The sequence below is a fragment of the Fukomys damarensis genome, unplaced genomic scaffold, assembly GCF_012274545.1.
Source record: "Fukomys damarensis isolate Sample0158 unplaced genomic scaffold, DMR_v1.0_HiC HiC_scaffold_1, whole genome shotgun sequence".
In the NCBI taxonomy this organism is placed as follows: domain Eukaryota; kingdom Metazoa; phylum Chordata; class Mammalia; order Rodentia; family Bathyergidae; genus Fukomys; species Fukomys damarensis.
The window spans coordinates 36,825,557-36,847,423 of NW_022900913.1; the positions used below are offsets into that span (position 1 = coordinate 36,825,557).

Sequence of the window (21,867 nt, forward strand, 5' to 3'; positions counted from 1 at the left end):
CTATTTCTCTTGATTGGTGAGTTGAGGCCATTGACATTGCTGGTTATAACTGATATGTACTGATTTATTATTGACATGTTATTGGCCTTTTGTTGACTCTTTTTACTTTTTTACCTTCTCCTTTTAATTTCTTGCCTTGCCTATTTGATTTGCTCTGTTGGACCTCATGGCGTTGTTGCCTTCATTGTCTTTTTCTAGGATCTTGTTTAGAATTCCTTGTAGTGCTGGTTTGGTATTCATGTAGTTTCTCAGGTGTTCTTTGTCATGGAAGTGTCTTATTTCCCCCTCCATTTTGAAAGAGAGTTTTGCTGGATACATCAGTCTAGGTCGGAGGTTGTTCTCTTTTAGTACTTGAAATGTCTCATTCCAGGCTCTCCTTGCCCCAAGGGTTTGTGTTGAAAAGTCTGCTGTGACTCTGATGGGCTTTCCTTTGTATGTGATTTGTTTCTTTTCTCTTACCACTTGTAGTATTTTGTTCTTCTGTTGGGTTTCTGGGATCTTGATTATCATATGTCTAGGTGTAGATTTTTTTTGATTGTAGCTAGTTGGGGTCCTATATGCCTCAGTTATCTGAATGTCAAATTCTTCCCCTCTGTTTGGGAAGTTTTCTGTAATTACAGCTTTTTAAGTCATTTGCATTTTCTCCTGCTACTTCATGTATTCCTATCAGTCTTATGTTATTCTTCTTTGCATCATCTAGGAGTTGTTGGATCGGTTTCTCATGATCCCCTACTGTTTTTAAGAGACCTTTCTTTTCATGATCACTGACTGCCATCTTATCTTCTATATCTGAGATTCTATTTTCACATTCTTTTATTCTGTTGCATACAATTTCAGTGGAGTGTTTAATCTCCTGGATATCTGTTTGAATCTGTTTTATGAATTCCATTTCTTTCCCATGTTGGGCATTTATTGTTTGCATTTCTTTCTTATGCTGGGCCTTCATGGCTTCTGCCGTGGTCCTGAGCTCATTTAGTTTTTTTTCATCAGTTTCTGTTCTAGAGTCTCGAATCACATCTTTCATTTTGCTCACCATCTCTATGGTTATCTGGGAAATTATTTCTGTTTTGAATTTTTCTAGAGCCTGATTGATCTGTTTTGTTATTTCCTGTGCTTTGAGTTCAGGATGTCCTGGTGGTTCACTATCGGCCTTTTCATCCTCATTTGTCTTACTGTCTGCCATTGGTGAACTGGAAGTCTGTCTTTGTGTCTTGCTTAAGTGTTTTCTCATTTTTATTTTTGTTGTCTGGCTGTCCTTGGTTTAATCTCTGAGTTATCACCCAAATCTTCCTGATATAGTTGTTCCCTAGCTTCTGGGACTCTAACGACCCACAGACATTCTCATCTCCATAACATCAGAGAAAACAGCTTATCAAATCAACCACAATCCTTTATCCCAACCAGCAACACAATATGACCAAGCACAACTTGGAAACAGACCACCTGTGGTAGTCACTAATCTATCACCCTTAAACCATTTGAATTAAATTGAAATCAAGAAGCAATCCAAAACACATCTGCAGTGAAAAAACTTTTCAATATAGTATATTTACCATTTAGGATGGGGGCTCAGACAGAGTGAGGATGCAAGACCCCTGGTCTCAGTTAGCTGATGGTTGAACCCTATGATGTAGACTGACCTCGGGCTGCAAGGCCCAGATTGAGTTCCCTAACCTTCTATTCTACTACAGGTTTCCCATGCCCTTTCTTTAAAGATATTCAATGTTGGGAACTCAGAAAAATACCCTCTATGACCACCTCTGCCTCTGCAGAGTGGGTCCAAAGACTGGCTCAATCAGGAGGTCTGAAAGTGCACCTAGGGGTGGTGGTGGTGTTGGTGTTCAGGGGTGCCCACACGGCTACCTTCCTGGTGCCTGAGCAATGGTGGCTCGTGGTGGAGGAAGGCCACTTTTTTTGGTTTTTAAACAATGACCTGGAATTAACTTTGCAATTAAAAAATTAATGTGTGCAGTGTAAGAAGCTCACTGGGTATCTTTTGCATATTCTTCACCTTGTATTTTAGAAGGCACTTTCTCTATTTCTAGGTTGGCACTGCTCCAAGCTTTGCATAAAAAACACCCCCCCAAAAGATACCTCTCTGACTAGACTACAGAATTCTTTTGTTATTTTCCTCCTTTTTGTATAGAAAAGATTTATAAAGTGAAAATATGAGAATTAAATAAAAATCAGATGGAGCTAAGTTCTCAAGATAGAATTTCATGAATCACAAATTATATGTACATTACTTCATTTTCAAGTAAAGTTATTTTGTTAGAGAGAGTATATTTGGTTTAAGAAAAATTTGGAATGATATGTTTCTAGAAGAACCATTTCAGCAATAGGTTGCATTGTACATTGATGTCTTATATAGGTAATGACAAATCCAATCAAGGCTTATTTTAGTTTTTATGAGTCCCTTAATAAGAAATGCAATAAAATAGAATATAAATGTTGTGATGTATTCACTGTTCTGTGTAAATAAAACTTTTACTTAAACAAGAAAAAAATCCTTACTTTTTTATTAACTTAATCTTAGTTTTGGGTTTTTTTTTTATTCCTTTAAATCAGCTGCTATTAGTATGTGTCTGAAATAACATTGTTTCTAGTAAAAGTCCAGAAACTGTAAGGTGAATCTTGTCCAAGAAACTGAGATATCAAGGACATTCTTTGGGTAGCATTCTCATTTAGTTGATGGTCCTAAAAGCTCTGATTTTTTTTCAGCAAAATTTTTGTAGTTTTAAAAAGATCTTAATGTCACATAATACCATTGTTAATGCCAAATGACTTTTTTGTGATTGTTGTTGTTGCTACAGGGGATCAAACTTGGGACCTTGCTCTTGTGAGGCAGGCAGTGGAGCCACTGAGCTAAATCCCTGGCCCCAAAATGACATTTAATACAAAACTTTAGCTTTTATGATTGTCTTGATAGTTAAATTCTATCAATGATTGGAAAAAGCAAATATCATCATTCTAATTTTGAAGACAAATAAAAATAATTGGAAGGAAACCTATCTAAAGTCATTTAGAAAGATATGTAAACTTAATTTTTACCTAAAGAATAAATTAATTAAATATAATTGAAATTTTTAAAAAATATTCACTTAATAGCCCTACATATATTTATTGATTACTACTAAGTACAATTCAATGCAATAGGTACTTTAGGGTACCATTCACTCTTTTATTCATTCACTCAAAATTATTTACTGAGCATAATATTTCTCAGACGCTATTTTAAATGTGGGGAATACAATGGTGAATGAAAATAAACCATTGAAAATCATTTTGATCACTATTATGCCACCAATATTACTTTTGTCACTGGCAAAGCACCAAGAAGAAAAAAATTCTCTATACTCAAGGAGTTCATCTTCTAGCTGGTAAAGAAATATAACTAACTAAATAAATTATAAAATATGTAAAATGATAGTAAGAGGAAACAAAGTTAAAATGAATGTGTGTGTATGTTCGTGCACATATGTGCGTGAATTTTGGGTAGAGTGGCATGGTAAATATAAACAATATAAGTACTTTTTTGTAAGTACTGACAAAAGCAGGCAGATTTACTTCTGAGGAATACCTGATATCTAATGAAGAGGATCCTAGGCAAAGAAAACACAAAGGCTCTGAAGTACCATTGTGTTCAAAGTGTTCCAGAAATAGCAAGCAGGTCAATATAAAGTTGCAGTAGTGAGTGAGAATGAGGAGGAATGGATGGGCAATGAGGTTGGAGGTGTAATGGAGAATCAGGTGCCTTTGTAAGGGCTTGTAGATGGCTTTGTAGCTCATTGAAAGGATATGGACTTTTACACTAAAATAGAAAGTCACTGTGATTTTCTTTTCTTGGTACTGAATTTAGGAATGATGTTGGCTTTGACTATGTTGATGAAATCATAGGCACCTCAAAATATTTTGAACCTGAACTAACTTCAATTTCAATGTTTATATGGAGACAGTTCCATCCAAATATTGTGCTGTATGGAAAGCATAAGAGAAGAATAAAAAGTGAGTCCAATATTGAGCTGATTGTCTTGGAGTGTTTGTCATTTAATTTATTTGTTTTTTATTTATTGTTTATTTTCTTTGGTACTGGGGATCAAAATCGGGACCTTGCACTTCTGAGGCAGCTGAGCTAAATCTCCAGCCCAGTCATTTAATTAATTAATTATTTTCCCCCACTGTTTATCAATACACTTAAAGCAAACAATACAGTTAAATCTATCATTGGGATCTTGTACCTTTCATGACATGTCTTGGTTCTTATTTTTTCCCCATACCCCTGGTCCTCTCTTCACCCCCTTTACCCTTCCCTATTTACAAACACTTTTAAAATTTTAAGTGGGAAAAATTACAACAGGGAAAGGTTTCCCTTTGTAGTCTACCCTCAAGAGTGGTGTTAAATTCGGTAACTTAGTTTCACATGCGTTAAATTTGAGATTCCTTTGGACATTCAAGTGGTACTATCAGGAAATATGATGAGTGATTGAGGCTCATAAAAGAGTTGAACATCATTCTTGTGTACGTGGTAACTGAGGAATTAATGTAGATGGAGAGGAGAAGACCTCCAAGGGCTGAACCTCGAGGTGCTCCAACATTTAGAGTTTGGGGAGATAATGAACTCACTGAAGGAGACTGAAAGAGTAGAAGTATGGGGGGAGGGGGAATTCAGGTGCATTCAGTGTCTTGAGAGCCTGGAAAAGATATTCTTTTAAAGAACAAGAGTATTCAACAGTGATAAACAGCAGCTCAATTACTGTGAGGACTGAAACATGACCCTAGCTTTGGAAAAATGCAGTTTTTTTAAAAAAATGACCTTCACAAGATCATTTTTACTGGAGTGTTGGGGATAAAACTTGGAGTGCATACAAAGGGAGAAATTTTAGGCATTGATTGAAGACAACTCCTCCAGGGACTTTTGTTGTGAAGGGAAGGAAAGAAAGGATGGTAGCTGGAGGTGGAAACAAAGCGAAGATATGAAATATAACTATAAATATGTCTATAAATAATATTTTAAAAACATGATACAAACCTCATATTAGTTTGAGTATAACCTCTGATATATTTCACCTTAAAATAAAGAAATAATGAAAGAAAAGTCAAGTCTCAGAGAGTCTCAGGCTGGTTGGGATGTAGACAGTAGATAGGTAATTACCAAAGAGACATAAGAGGCTCGCTTGACCAATAAGCATGGTTTTTGCAGTTAGTATGAACTGAAAAAAAAAAAAAAGCACTGATTTCTGGTGAACTAATAGAGCTCAGAAAGGGTCAAGTGATTTATTGCACACATTATAATAAAATCAATTAGAATGGGCCATTGTACATTAGAGGGGGCCTCGACTTTGTGACATGGCAACAGATTGCAAAGTTGTATGTGATTTTGACTTATGTTGTGGTTAGGATGTAGGAAAAATGCCCTTATTGGAGGAGAGTCTTTCCAGAAGGAACTGGACAAAGGAGTGTGTTTCTTGTTAATTCTAACTCCCCGTGAATAAGCATGATGGAAGTCAGGGATAGAAATCATAGAACATTTTATAAAATGAGTTTAGAACTATCAGTTATGAGTTTGTGTACCTTGTAAAGGTATGTAGCAGTCCTGACTCTCAGTATGTGAAGATGTGATCTTATTTGGAAAGTCACTGACCGACTTAACGAGTTTAGAAGAGGTCACTCTGGAACAGGGTGGACTCAACCCAAAATGACTAATATCCTTATAAAAGGAAGAGAGACAAAAAGACACACCGGACACAAGGAGGGGAGAGCACCATGTGACAATGGAACTCTAGACTAAAGTGCTGTAGCTGTATGCCAAGGGTCGCCAAGGCATGTTGGCCATCAACAGAAGCTAGTGAGAGGCAAGGAAGGATTCTCCCCTATAGATCCAAAGGAAATACAGCCCTGTCAACACCTCAGTTTTGGATTTTTGACCTCTGTAACTGTGAGAGAATAATTTTTGTCTTACTTTAAGCCATGTAAGTTGTGGTACTTTTTAATGGCGATCTTAGAACATGAATACGCCATAATTTGCCAAATGAAGAAGAGTGTAGCCTTAAAATTTTGGGGGCTCTGTTTTGTCAAAAAATGTAGCAGTCGGACAGCCACAGAGGAGTGACAATTCAAACAGAGGAATTCTGTCATTATACTACTGAATACAACTATTAAGAATCAACTTTACATTACCCCAATCTCCAAAATAACCTTTCAGCAATGTTTATATGACAGGTTTCAACCTTTCGATGATGAGACTGAAATTTAGTGAGACAGAATTATGTTAGGTCTGAGCCATTTCTCACTGTTATATACCTCTTTTTCATTAATCTATGAAAGAAAATAACATGTGGAAAAGATATTAAAGATGACAAAAATATCTGAAAATATGTTTCTTGAACTCTTTTAATGTTTGCTATTATTAATAAAAGGTAGGTTTGTGGTTGTTTTAATACATTGCTTTTATTTTTTCTTACATTGATTTTCTTTTTTTTATTTAAATTTTATTGAGTTTATTGGTACATTTTAGGGATACAGTACAGTTACATTCATTGTTGGGATCATGTACCTTTACATGGCAAGTCTTGATTCTCATTTTTTCCCCTTACCTCTGCCCTCCCTTCACCCCCTCCTCCCCTCCCCATCTACAAACACTTTATTTTCATCTTTTCATTCTCTCACATTTTTTTCTTTTCCCTTTTTGTTCTTCCCCTACGCATCACAACTTCCCTACACCTTTAGCTCCTTTCTTCAAATTTCTAAATGTCAGTAATCTTATTAGAATCTTATGCATTGTTGCAGAATATTCACACCAGGGAAACTATTTGGTATTTACACATGTGGGACTTATTTATTTCACTTAGGAGTATATCTTCAATATGTATCCATTTTCCTATGAATGAATCTATTCTCTCACTCTTTATGGCTGAGTAATATTCCATTTTATAGAAAAACCACAACTTCTTTATCCAGTTTCCAACGGATGGGCAAATAGGCTGTTTCCAAGATTTAGCTATTACAAACTGTGCCTCTATAAACATGGGTGCACATACTTCTCTGTGATATGATTCTTTTAGTTCTCTTGGAAAGATACCCAGCAGAGGGATGGCTGGGTCAAATGGAACCTCCAGTCCAAGCTCTTTGAGGTATCTCCATATTGATTTCCATAGTGGTTGCCCTAGTCTGCACTCCCACCAATAATGGAGGAGGGTTCCTTTCTCCCCACAACCCCACCAACATTTGTTATTGTGTGATTTCTTGATAGCAGCCACTCTTTGTGGGGTGAGGTGGAATCTCAGTGTTGTTTTCATCTGCATCTCTCGAATGACCAGTGATGTGGAGCATTTTTTCATATATTTTCTTGCTGCTTTTACTTCTTTGAGAAATGTCTGTTCATTTCGGATGCCCATTTTTGAATCGGGTCTTTATATTTGGGGGGACTGATTGTTTTGAGTTCTTTATATATCCTTGATAATAGTCCTTTGTCTGATGTACAGCTGGTAAAAATTTTTTCCCACATTGTAGATTGTCTCTTAGTTCTGCTAATGGTTTCTTTTGAAGTACAGAAGCTTTTTAGTAAGATGAGATCCCAGTTGTTGATTCTTTCTGCTAGTTCCCGTGCTACTGAGGATTTGTTCATAAAGTCTTTTCCTATACCAATTACATTGATTTTCTTTATTCCAGTTTTTTTAAAAATTACTTTTATTGGGGCCCAGGGTTTAGCTCAGTGGTGCTGCCACCTGCCTCACAAGCGCAAGGACCCGTGTTTGATCCCTGGTACACACACACACACACACACACACACAGAATAAAATTATTTTTATTGGTACATTTAATGTATACAATATAAAGAAATTCATTGTTGGAATACACAAGAATTTTTTCCTTGTGTTTTATATAATTCAAAGTAAAGAGATTTCAACCAATAGAGCCATTCAGCAAGTATCCAATTAGGACATGACTTGCATGAAAGATGCCCATATTAAAGAATCCACTATGTAGCTCCATGAATATGCTTTTCTTAAAAATAGGATAATTTCTAAAAGGTTGCTCAAAGGAATTACAAGTAATTTTCCCCATCCCAAAACAATGGGAGAAAAGAAAAAAAACCCGCAAAGATCTTTACTAACATGTATCACCTCAAGTAAGAAAACCTATGCTGCGTCAACATCAGAATAAATAAATGTAACGATAAAAAATTATAAGCCAAGCAGGTTTTTAAATAGGCTTTCCCTAAAACATGAAGGATAAACAAAATGTAACTTTTGGTTATTAACTCAGAAAATCATGTTTTAAGAAAATGCATAGAAATAACTATGAGAAAATGTTTTTATTAAAAGTCAAGTGGAAAAATTACTTTGGCAATACGCAAGTTCCACATATGTATATATGTTTTATAATGTTTAGCTTACTGACCTTTAGCATCAACTTATGTGGCTCACATGGATCAGTGCTCAGGAAGAAAAAGTATCCTTGTTTCAGCCTTATTGGTAATATTTTTCTATTGTTCAGTGTTTATAGTTGCCGCATATGGCCTGACTTCAGCTGAATTTCATTCTGTATTTTCCAAGGCAGGTGGGGCTTTTTACACTGTTGTTAAGAAAATTAAACATCAGGCAGCTGAGAGGGCTGTGGGACGAGAGGTGGTTAATTTTCCTTAATTCCAGTCTTCTTATTCTTTAGACAATGAAGCAATAATGCACAATAGAACAGGCCTTTCCCTTGCCTGCAGTTTTTAAAATAAGATGCTCTGTCCCAGAAATGTATCTGTAGGATGCTTCCCTTCCAATGTATCAAAATGTTCTGTGACTCTCTGTGCTGCAGTATGTACCTGCTCGATGTATCAGAAGTGTTCTTTGCAAACAATGTAACTATTAGTACCTGATGTTTTACCTTAGTTACCTACTTCTAGCTATGTCTCAGCTCTAAAAGGTTTCTTTCAGCTTCCTTTTCCCAACTGTATGTAAAGGAACTGTCATTATATCTCATTTCTCAGAATTCGGAGTGGGCAAACTCCTTTGAGTCAGTCAGCTAATACAAGGGTTTTCTACACTTGGCTAAAACACTGAGCTGTTCTGCTTTGCCATATAAAACCACAATCTTTCTTGTACCTTTATTGTCTTAACCCAAAGTAAGCTGATCTTTGAGGCAATGGGCACTTTGAGGAACATTGCAATGACATCCATAAAACTTGTTTATTTTGAGAAATGACAGAGAAAGAATGTGCGTCCAGAAACAGTCCCATAATCTCCTATGGGCCAAAAAATAAGTGCATTTCCTATTCTTATGTTATCAAATTATTTGCAATATTTTCTTACATTATTGTGAAACACACAGTAATTACGATGACAAACTTAGGTAGCTGATGGATTGGTTTCTGGTCCCATCCTTTCTTACTTATCTGGTCTTGTGATTTAATCTCACTAAGCCTCAGTTTCCTGTAGTGACTGCTGACAATTTATGAAAGCAAAGGGTATAGGGCTGAGACAGCATTAATTGTAATGCACGTGGAAAGTACATGTTAGCACTAAGATATATTGAAGACCAAAATTTGCATTAAATTGTTAATTTTGGTAACTTTTACTCAGCACTCAAATTTATCAAGGGTTATAAGCAATGTGACAAATGCAGATTTTATTTATAATAAATGCAACATTTTAGAAAAAAACTCTCCCATTATGCAGATTTTTTGAAGTGGACTAAATTTGGAAATTCTTTTTTTGGCACAGGTATAAAATTATACAGATTGACTTTCTATGTATTCACATTTACCACATAATAAGCAATCAGGAAATAATTAACAGTCCTTGAATTTTCTAACTTTATAAACTCTGCCAAAGTAATAGATATTTCATTGTTCAGTGTTGTGGCCTGTAATTAAGTGACTGTAGGCGACATAATATGTAATCAAACTAGTATCCAGATCAAATCGGGAAAAACACGCTTTATCATGAATGTGTGGACAAAAGTAAAGGTAATTTTATATTATAACATGAGAACTAGACTGAGGCAAGGTCAAATAATGGACTACCAAAAAGAAAAAAGGGAGGAAAGAAAAAAAGAGAAGAAAGTAGAAAGGAGGAAGGAGGGAGGAAGGGAGGGAAAGAAAGAAGGAAAGATGATTTTTGAGGGTAACCAAAGAGCTCATTGACTCCAAACTTGTTCTTTTCATCAGTGTTTGAAATTTCCATCATTAAATTCACTTATTTGAGTTGATCTTATGCCTGAAAGACATGATCTATTTATTTAGAGACAAGTTAGCTACATGGGATGACAAACATGAACATATTTCTTTCTGTGAGTTATCAGATAGGTTTGCTGTCACCTGGTACAGAGGAAAGCCAGAAATGGCTTTGCTAAAATATTTTGCCAAAAGATTTTACTAATACAAGCAAGCTGGACTCAAAAATTATCTAAATTGCTATCTCAGGGAATTTGAGCACAATGTAATATACCTTGTATGTAGTACTGAAAAACAAAAACTTTTAAGTCCAGCAATTAATTATTACCATCCTTATGTATGTGGAAATAAAACACTATTTAATCTCTACTCCATACTTAAATGTTAATTCAAGGTGGGTTACAGACTTTAATGTGTAATTCAGTATCATAATGCATTTAGAAGAAAACTTTGAGAAAGTAGAGATTTATTGAATACAATGTTAAAAACAACAACTATAAAAGCAAAAATTATAGTTGAACATATCAAAACTAAATTTTCTCATCAAAAGTCATTAGAAAAAAATTAGGCAAGCCGGGGATTTAGCTCAGTGGTTCCGGCCACTGCTTTGCAAGCTCAAGGATCTGAGTTCAATCCCTGATACAAAAAAAAAAAAAAAAAAAAAAAAAAAAAAAAAGCAAAACACAGGTTGGTAAAAATATTTGTGGCCTTTATATGGTAAAGGATTTATATCCAGAATGTATAGGGCCTACCTACACATGAATAATAAAAATAAAAACAATTCTATATGGAAATATAGAAATACAGATATTTTGAAAAAAAGTATAAATAGCCAATAAACAAAGGAGAAAGTGCTTACTATATTAGTTGTCAAGAAAGTACAAACTAAAATTTCAATGAGATACTATTTTGTACCTACTGGAATGATTAAATTAATATAAAAACAAAATAATAATCCTAATATTAGCAGGGCTCTAGGGCAACCAAAACTCATACATTGCTGATAGGAATATAAATGGTCTAATTATTTCAGAGAGTGGTTTATAATTTATTATGAACTTAAATACACAACTACTACTCTGACTCAATAATTGTACCTTTAGGTACTTACTAAATAAAATAAGTCCACAAAAACTTGTACAAAAATATCCATTGCAGCCTATTCATACAGTATATAGCAACAAAAACTTTTAAACAGTTCATTTTCTATTATTATTTTAAAGGATAAAAAATTGTGGCATAGTCACACATCGGAATGTTAGACAACAAAACACTAATGATTGCATGAAGGGATATGAATAAATTTCAAAAGCAAACATTAAGCTAAACAAAAGACTCTAGGCACAGAAACACATGTACTCTGTGGTTCAATTTGCCAAAAACCAGGCAATGTTTGGTAGAAATTAGAAAGTGGTTGTTTAAGCAGTGAGGGTGGCAGGAAGGAGTGATGGAACTGACTAGAAAGGAATTTGAAGAAATTTTTTTAAAATAATGGAAATATTCTAAATCATGTTTCTGGTGGTGGTTTCATGGATATATGGAATTGTCAAAATCTTAAAATATAAGCTGGGCGTGGTGGCACACGCCTGTAATCCCAGTACTCAGGAGGCTTAGGCAGGAGGATCACTGTGAGTTCAAGGCCAGCCTGGGCTACATAGTGAGTTCCAGATCAGTCTCAACTACATAGTGAGTCTCTGTCTCAAAAACAAACAAACAAAAATCTTAAAATATGTGCACTGTTTTACATGTTAATTAGAGATTAGGAAGAAAATATTCCCAAATGGGTTATCATGTATAATTATTACTTTCATATACCATGCACTCTGCTGTTCCCTTTGTAAGTGATATCCTTGTGGGATAGATATTCTCTTCCTTATTTTGCTGTATGAGAGAATGAAAACTCTTTAGATTAACTCCACAAAATTTAGATGCTTAGTAAATGACAGGGAGAAAAAAGATATTTAAACCAAGGCCTCACATCAAAACCCAAACCCTTCCTAAAATGTGATGCTTTCACAGTCGATGTCTCTTACAGTCCATTAAGATTAAATAAACAGACTCGGGATTGGATGAATGCAAAGAATGGAACTATGGAGAACGTAATTCAGAAGGCTGTGGAACCTCATGTCTGAAAATTCTGTTTGTCAGAACTCGTATGTCATAGACAGACACACAAAGGACTCTGAACATAATACCAAACTTGCACAATGCATATCATCTGAATTATATGAATGTGAGCTATTTTAAGAAGCAAAGTTACTTAGTGCATGTGCCTGTTTGAATAAATCACTTTATAATCCTTCTTTTGATGGAATTACAACTGCCAGAAATGTTCGGACAAAAAAGGTATTTTTCTTCTTCTATTCTTCCCTGGTAAAATAGCACTTTACAAAGAGAAAACAGATATAGAAACATGGAGAATAAATATGACTTTAAAAAGGACAACCTAAATAATGCTTGAGTAAATGATATGGCTGCAGAGCTCTCACAAATTATCTTTCTGTAAATGAATTTCCCTTCCTCTTTTCTGTCTTTCTTCCTCCTCCTCCTCCTCCTCCTCTTCTTCTTCTTTTTCTTTTTCTGGAATTTTCTCTTGCTCTGCATTACAGTATTCAAGGATTTTTTTAAAATCAGAGGTTCATTCATTTTAGAGTTTGATATTAGTTTACTTCTCATGAATATGTCATTGAAATGCAAATATCTCTTAAAAGAGGCTAAGGTTTTTAATAAAAACCTGAGTTGTGATAAGGAGGTAGAAGGTGGATGGCATGTGTGATAATCTGGTATGATGGGATAGGTTACACTGTGGTAATATATAAATCTTGAAATCCCCCAAATTTTACACAAAAGGTTTGTTTCTCGCTAGCAAACTTTCTGCTGTGGGTTAAGTGGCTCTCCATGCATCATCTAGCCATATGATATCCATCTTATTTATTTTGCCTTCTTAAAAGGTGGCATCCATTGTTTCTGCCAAAGATATGTTCCATATCTGCCTCTGCTCCCATGCTACTGTTCCCATCTCAGTCTTGATGCCCACTTACTACAAATGCTGGGAAACTATCTTCCTGTGTGCTTTGACAAAAGAGATCATGTAGTATAAACACAACACTGCATATTCCATAATAGTCTTTTCATAGTCGTGAGAGGGATACTGTGAGAGGTTTGTAAATTACAAATGCAAATTTAATAAATTTTAAGAAACATCTAGGATATCCCAACTTTGAAACCACACCTACCTCATCCCACATACACTATACCATTTCCCAGTGGTAAACTGGCATCCTCTTGGATATTATTTGCTTTTCCAGTTGCCCCAGCTTGTTAATTCTCACTTTGTCCTCAAGAAAGATCTGGTATGCTCTTTTCTAAGGGATATGGTAGCCACCATCAGGAATGTGACCAAGCAAAACTTCCCATCTTCTTCATATACCTAAGAGGTTGATTGTTTGTATTATATGCCATTCATTCCTCCAAGTAACATGAACTTAAATGAATGCTATTGATCTATTTTTTTGTCAGTTTGTGCTCTAGAGTCTCGAATCACGACTTCCATTTTGCTCACTATCTCTATGGTTATCTCTGAAATTATTTCTGTTTTGAATTTTTCTAGAGCCTGATTGATCTGTTTTGTTACTTCCTGTGCTTTGAGTTCATGATGTCCTGGTGGTTCACTATCAGCCTTTTCATCCTCCTTTGCCCTACTGTTTGCTATTGGTTAACTGGAAATCTGTCTTTGTGTCTTGCTTAAGTGATTTCTCATTTTTACTTTTGTTGTCCGGCTGTCCTTGGTTTAATCTCTGGATTATCACCCAAATCTTCCTGATATAGTTGTTCCCTAGCTTCTGTGTCTCTAATGACCCACAGACATTCTCATCTTCATAACATCAGAGAAACAGCTCATCAAATCATCTGCAATGCTTTATCCCAACTGATATAATCAGCAACACATTAAGATCAAGCACAACTTGGCAACTGACCACCCATGGTAGTCACTAGTCTATCACCCTTAAACCATTTGAATTAAATTGAAATCAAGAAGCAGGCCAGAACATGTCTGCAGTGAACAAACTTTTCAATATAGTATATTTACCATTTAATGGCTCAGATAGAGCTAGGATGCAAGAACCCCGATCTCAGTTAGCTGATGGCTGAACCCCATGACACAGACTGCAAGGCCCAGATTGAGTTCCCCAACCTTCTGATTGGTGGAACTCCACACCATTCTACTACAGGTTTCCCATGCCCTTTCTTTAAATATGTTCAAAGTTGGGAACTCAGAAAAATACCCTTTATGACCACCTCTGCCTCTGCAGAGTGGGTCCAAAGACTGGCACAATCAGGAGGTCTGAGAGTGGTTGGGGGGAGGTAAGGGGAGTTATGGGGGGTTCAGGGGTGCCCGTGTGGCTACTTTCCTGATGCTGGAGGATGGAGGCTCCAGGTGGGAGAAGGCATGGCTCTCCTTCCTGTTTTGGATGGGAGGGCAGGCAGGAAAGGGCGTGGCTGGAGTGTATTTTTTTCTCAGGCCTGCATTGCACATTGGGCAGGTGGGGACTAGAGACTTACTGTAGGAGTCTCTGGCAACTATGTGATAGTTACATTTGTGCATCTGATTTATTTCATTAACATTTTGATCCCAAGTTGCATTCACTTTCCTATAAATGACTCAAATTTCTTTATGGCAGAGTAGCACTCATTGTATAAAAATACCAATTTTCCTTATCCATTCATCTGTTGATGGATATATAGGCTGCTTCCAGGACTTAGGTATTGTGAGTTGTTCTGCTATAAATAATGGTATGCATGTATCAATGTATTGTGATGTTTTTAACACTTTCAAGAAGATACCAAGAAAGGGAATAGCTGAGTCAAATGGAATTTCCAATTTTGGTTTTTTTTTTGAGAAATCTTCACACTGATTTCCATAGTGGTTTCACATTGTTTGCAAACTGAATCAGATTTCCCCATAAGGTTCAATGTAAATAAAGTGAATCTGTTCTGGCCCTCTATAAATGTGGTTGCAAACCAATTTTGTTCATTAACTGAATCCAATTTTCCCATAACATTCAATTACAAGCATTGCTCGGGCAGGTAGCATTTCAACCAGTTGATTCTTGTTTGCATGAGATACACTCATACAACTCTGTTTATTTGTTTTTTATAGACTATTATTGGAGGCTGATTAGACTTCCATCCACTTGCCCAAGGTACGGTGATCGAACAACAAAAGACAAGATCTTTACTTTGTAAAAGAGGCCTGGGGTGGTCAAAGCTCTTATGAGGTTAAGATGCTGTCTCCTGGAGCCTGTCACTATTTATGGAACACACGACTTCTTTCAGGGGTAACGGGTGGTGTAGGAAACAGTGGAGTGAAGAGCACAGGTCCTAGCAACATAGGAACGAGATGTTCTAGCAGGAACAGATCCTTAATGAAGGGGGAAATTTGTTTTCTTCCCATAAACTAGTTTTTGCTTCTATAGAAGCTTTGCATATGAGTCTCGTTTCCAGTAGCTGCAACACTGTCTTGCCCTCCAAGTTGTCACAGTGTCATGGGTCACCCAGACCTCCGCTGTAGCGAGGCTGCTGCTGGCTCATCAGGCAAGCCACTGTGGGCTGATAGGAAGACTTAGACTTTTAATAGGAAAAGATAGTTTATGAATTTGTAGTTCACTCAAGGTGGTCCCCATCAGACTGTTTTTTTGCATACTTTTAAATTTAAAGAACATTGTATCTACCTTTGATGTTTGCTTCTCATGGAATCTAATAATAAGCTCTGGTTATTTTCTTTTACTATTGTGTATTTACTTTATTTCTGAAAAATAAACTATAATTTTGTGCTACAATCTAATCTTACTGTAAGTACTTTAGATATAACTTTTATACTTCTCCAGAGCTCAGTGATATTCGTTTACAACACAAAATGAACACATTTGGCACACTGAGACTGAATACAAAGGAAGTGCTAAAAGATCTGCAGAAAAAAAAGGGAGAAAACAGCGTATCAGAGAGGAAAAGTCTGTTTTGAAATGTAAAGACAAAAACCACATCTCTTTATGGTCAATTATTCATAATACAGAAATAATAGAACTTGAAAGAAGAAATAAACTAAAAAAATTCCAATAGTGATCAATGATTATAATACTTCTCTGCATGGTGTTGACCAACATCTAACAATCTATCCTATAATCAAAAAGTTAGGAAAAATTATTATAAAATATGTATGCTCCTTCTGGACCAAATGATACAGAACTCATTTATTATTTATTCAAAACAGGGGGTTCAAAAAGTCATTTACAATTTAGATTAGGTCTAATAGATGAAATAATTGAAAAATATAGGATAGTGAAACATCAACCAGGATAATCATCATCAACATCATCCCCATTATGTTTAGTAGGTAGACATTTTCTTGAAATTATACCATCTCCCCGCCAAAAGGAAAGGCCAGCATGACAGTGTAAATTATGTTGGTCAAAGAAAGACAGATATGATACAGGTTCTGTTGAGCATCTTCTTCCAAAAGAGTTTTATTGGGCAAGATAGCCTTCTGATTTTATGAATTCCATGAATTCTTTCTTGTAGCCTTCTCAGTGGCCCTGTCAGAATGGGCAGCTTCACCATATCTTATCACACTATGGGATGACCCTTCTCTTGTGGAATTTATCAAACCATCCCCTACTGGCTTTATATTCATTACTTGTTGCCTTTGCAGAGGGGTTTCTTGTAGTGAATCCCTAGGCAATTTCTTGGCTTTTTCATGATCTTAGCTTTGTTAATGGTATCACCTGCCGGCTGTTTCTTATTCAACCATACTAAGAAACATTAGTCCACTTCTTACAGCACTTGTGTACTTGGCCCAGTTAAAATCATTACTCTAATTGTTATGTCATCTCCTTTGATGGCACCTTTATTGTTCAAAATAAAGACCATCAATTTCTCCATCTTGTACTTTGAGACCAGGTCAATCACATGAATACTTGGCTCATGCTTTTCTATGATTTCTTTCTTCAATTTGATGTTATTTTCTTCAAAAACTTCTTACCATTCTTCCACTGCACTTTCTCATTATCTTCATCGTTGCTGTGTATGTTCTTGTCATTTTCATCACCATTCTTCACTTTCTTTTTACTGCCACGCTTGCTCTTCTGCATCTTCTCTGGAGCCATGCTGAAATGAATAATATTGTACAGTACTGTATTGCTAAAAAGCACCCCCCCAAAAAAAAGCTTCACATAAAGTGTGTAAAGGTCTGTCTGCAACCAAGATCTCAACTAGAGGAATCTGCAACAATGTGATAGAGTGGGGAAGATGGCTGTTTTTGTGTTCTTCATCACTTGATCCAAAGTTCACGAACAGAAGCAAAATCTTGCTGAACACTTCTGTTCATGAACTGAAATGTTTGGGAATAGAAGCATTTAGGAACTGAGGTATTACTGTATTTGATTTCTTGATGATGGCCATTCTTTCTTGGGCTTGTTGGAATCTTACTATTATTTTAATTTGACTTTGCCTAAGGGGATATTGCACATTTTTTCATGTATTTATTGGTACTGCTTCTTCTGAACATGTCTATTCACTTCAGTTGCCTGTTGTTTTCACTGGGTCTTTCATTTTGGGGATCTAATTTTTGAGTTCTTTATATATTCTAGATATTAGCCCTCTGAATAATAGTTGTCAAAAGGTTGTCTCTTTGCTCTTCTGATTCCTTCATTGTTCAGAAACTTTTAAATTTGGTATGAACGCATTTGTTGATTCTTGACATTGTTTCTTGTGCAATTGGGGTTCTGTTCAGAAAGTTCTTGCCTATGGCTGCAAGACTTTTATCTATTTTTATCTGTTTAAGTGTTTCTGTTTTTTGTTTTATTCTTTCAAGCAAGATTGGTGATCTTCATTTACTGGTTGCAGAAGGTCACAATACTTCAGTACTTAAATTAGTCTTTTTTATTATTATTTCTTTTAGTTTATTGGTACATTTTAGGTATACAGTACAGTTACATTCATTACTGGGATCTTATACCTTTACATGACAGGTCTTGGTTCTCATTTTTTCCCCTTGTCCCTGCCCTCCCTTCACTCCCTCCTCCCCTCCCCATTTACAAACACTTTATTTCCATTTTTTCATTTTCTCATCTTTTTTCTTTGCCTTTATTACCTTTCCCCTACCCTTACCACTTTCCCTACACCTTTAGCCTTTTTCTTCCTATTTCACATTGTTAATTATCTCATTAGGATCTTGTGTACTATATGGTTTTTCACACCAGAGAAACTATTCGGTATTTCCACATGTGACTTATCTATTTCACTTAGGAGTATATCCTCAAAAATGTATCCATTTACCTATGAATGACTCTAATTTCTCATTCTTTATGGCTAAGTAGTATTTCATTTTATAGAAAAACCACATCTTCTTTTTTTTTTTTTTGGTACCAGGGATTGAACTCAGGTCTTTGTGCTTGCAAGTAGGCCACCAAACCACTGAGCTAAATCCCCAGCCCGACCACATCTTCTTAATCCAGTTTCCAACTGAAGGGCAAATCAGCTGTTTCCAAGTTTTAGCTATTACAAACTGTGCTGCTATAAACATAGGTGAGCTAAGAGTTTATCGATTTTATTTATTCTTTCAAAAACCAACTCTTTGATTCATTTATTTTTGTATCATTTTCTTAGTTTCAATTGCACTGATTTCTGCTCTAATCTTTACAATTTCCTCTCTTGTTCAAGCTTTGGGTTTTTCTTGCTCTTGTTTTTCTAGGAGTCTAAGATTCATCATTAGGTTGTTTATTTGAGCTCATTCTGTTTTCCTACTGTGGGCATTCAGTACTATGAATTTTCCACGTAGAACTGCTTTCATTGTGTCCCATAGATTCCTGTATGTGGTATTGGCCCTTTTATTTATTTGTAAAAGCTGTCTAATTTTTTCTTTAATTTCCTCTGTGACATTCAAACCTGTTCTTTGAGCTAGTATGTGATCTATCTCAGAGAATGATGCATGTGCAGCCAAAAAGAATGTATATTTTGATTTTTGTGGTGTGGAATACTCTATAGATGTCTATTAAGTCCATGCTTTCAAAAGCTTGGTTCAGTTCTAGTATTTCATTGTTGATTTTTTTGCCTAGATGATCTGTCTATTTGTGAAAGTGGGGTATTTAGATCCCTCACTACAATTGTACTAGTGCTTATTTGGTTTTTCATGTTTTTTAATATTTCTTTTATATAGTTAGGGGCATTAATATTTGGTGCACATATGTTTGTGATTGTCATTTCTTCCTCTTAAATTATTCCCTTTACAAGGATGTAGTGGCCTTCTTTGTCTCTTTTAATCAGTTTTGGTTTGAAATTACTTTGTCTGTGAATAAGATTGCTACCCCCTGCTTTTTTCTGGACTCCTGTCACATGGGGAATTATTTTCCATCCTTTCACTTTCAGTCTATGGGCTTCTTTTTGCACTAGGTGTGTTTCTTGTATACAACATATTGTTGGATTTTGCTTCTTATTCCATTTTGCCAGTCTATTTCTCTTGATTGGTGAGTTGAGGCCATTGACATTGATGGTTATAATTGATATGTTCTGACTTATTATTGTCATGTTATTGGCCTTTTGTTGACTCTTTTTACTTTTTCACCTTCTCCTTTTAGTTTCTTGTCTTGCCTACTTGATTTGCTCTGTTGGGCCTCATAGTGTTGTTGCCTTCATTGTCTTTTTCTAGGACCTTGTTTAGAATTCTTTGTAGTGCTGGCTTGGTATTCATGTAGTTTCTCAGGTGTTCTTTGTTACGGAATATCTTATTTCCCCATCCATTTTGAAAGAGAGTTTTGCAGGATACATCAGTCTAGGTTGGAGGTTGTTTTCTTTTCAGACTCGAAATAGCTCACTCCAGGCTCTCCTTGCCCTAAGGGTTTGTGTTGAAAAGTCTGCTGTGATTCTGATGGGCTTTCCTTTGCATGTGATTTGTTTCTTTTCTCTTACTGCTTGTAGTATTTTGTTCTTCTGTTGGGTTTCTGGGATCTTGATTATTATATGTCTAGGTGTAGATTTTTTAAATCGTGCCTAGTTGGAGTCCTATATTCTTCAGTTATCTGTATGTCAAATTCTTCCCCTCTGTTTGGGAAGTTTTCTGTCATTGATTCTGTGAACAGCTTTTTTAAGTCATTTGTATTTTCTTCTGCTACTTCATGTATTCCTATCAGTCTTATGTTATTCTTCTTTGCATCAGCTAGGAGTTGTTGGATCAATTTCTCATGATCTCTTACTGTTTCTAAGAGACCTCTCTTTTCATGGTCACTGTCTGCCATTCTATCTTCTATACCTGAGATTCTATCTTCACATTCTTTTATTCTGTTGTGAACAATTTCAATGGAGTGTTTAATCTCCTGGATATCTGTTTGAATCTGTGTTATGGATTCCATTTCTTTCCTATGTTGGGCATTTATTATTTGCATTTCTTTCTTATGCTGGGCCTTCATGGCTTTTATCGTGGTCCTGAGCTCATCTATTTTTTTGTCAGTTTCTGTTCTAGTGTCTCGAATCATGACTTCCATTTTGCTCACTATCTCTATATTTATCTCTGAAATTATTTCTGTTTGAATTTTTGTACAGCCCAATTGACCTTTTTTATTACTTCCTGTGCTTTGAGTTCAGGATGTCCTGGTGGTTCACTATCAGTCTTTTCATCCTCTTTTGCCTTACTGTTTGTCATTGGTGAACTGGAAGTCTGTCTTTGTGTCTTGCCTAAGTGTTTTCTCATTTTTATTTTTGTTGTTGGCTGTCCTTGGTTTAATTTTTGGGTTATTACTTAAATCTTCCTGATACAGTTGCACTTTAGCCTTTGGGTCTCTGATACTCAAAGATATTCTCATTTTCATAATATCAGATAAAACAGCTCATTAAATCAATCACAATCTTTTATACCAATTGATACAATCAGTAACATGGTATGATCGAGCATAACTTGCAATTTGACCACTTGTGGTAGTCATTAGACTATCACCTTTAAACCATGTGAATTAAATTAAAATCAAGAAGCAGTCCAAAATACATTTGCAGTGAATAAACTTTTCAATATAGCATATTTCCCATTTAGGATGGGGACTTAGACAGAGTTAGGAGAAGAGGAGTAGATAAGTAAAAGAATTAGAGAAGGTTTCAAGTGAAGCCAGTGGACATAGAATGATCACACAATCTTTAGGAAACTCTTAAATTCAAAAGGGATAGACAGAGTAGAAGTATTAGGATAAGAATATATCCTTAACAGTAATAGGGGTTCACTTTCCCTTGAAACTATTAACCCTTGAGTGAGGTGGAATGACAGAAGAAAAGAACATAAAGAAAAGAGAAAAAATGACAAAAGAAGAAATCTGAGTTAGTCCAGGAGCAGAAACAGAAAGGGAGATGAGGGATAATATGGTTGAGCAAGAGACTGAGTTGGAGAAAGAGGACAGAAAAAAGAAAGAATTTGCAGAGTGGAATGAGAAAAAGAAAGAAAAAAATGAATTTGAAGGGTTTCTTTCAGACTATATCTCTGCTGTCATAAAATACAATGTGAGCAGCCATGTGCAGAACCAAATCCCCTGATCTTAGCTAGCTGATGGCAGAACCCCATGATGCAGACTGACCTTAGGCTGCAAGGCCCAGATTGAATTCCCTGACCTCTTGAAAGATTGAACTCCACACAGTTCTACTACAGGTTTTCCCTGCCCCTTCTTTAA

The 21,867-nt window shown here is 35.8% G+C and overlaps 1 long non-coding RNA gene across 2 annotated transcripts in view; it reads left to right on the forward strand.

The window, feature by feature from the left end:
• The first annotated feature begins 12,354 nt into the window (after positions 1-12,354).
• LOC104876117 overlaps positions 12,355-21,867 on the forward strand; it is a 31,783-nt gene continuing 22,270 nt past the window's right edge. For both annotated transcript variants that reach the window (XR_784253.1, XR_784254.1), the window contains exons 1-2: positions 12,355-12,511; positions 15,327-15,369. This is a non-coding gene — a long non-coding RNA (uncharacterized LOC104876117). The remainder of the gene's footprint in view (positions 12,512-15,326; positions 15,370-21,867) is intronic.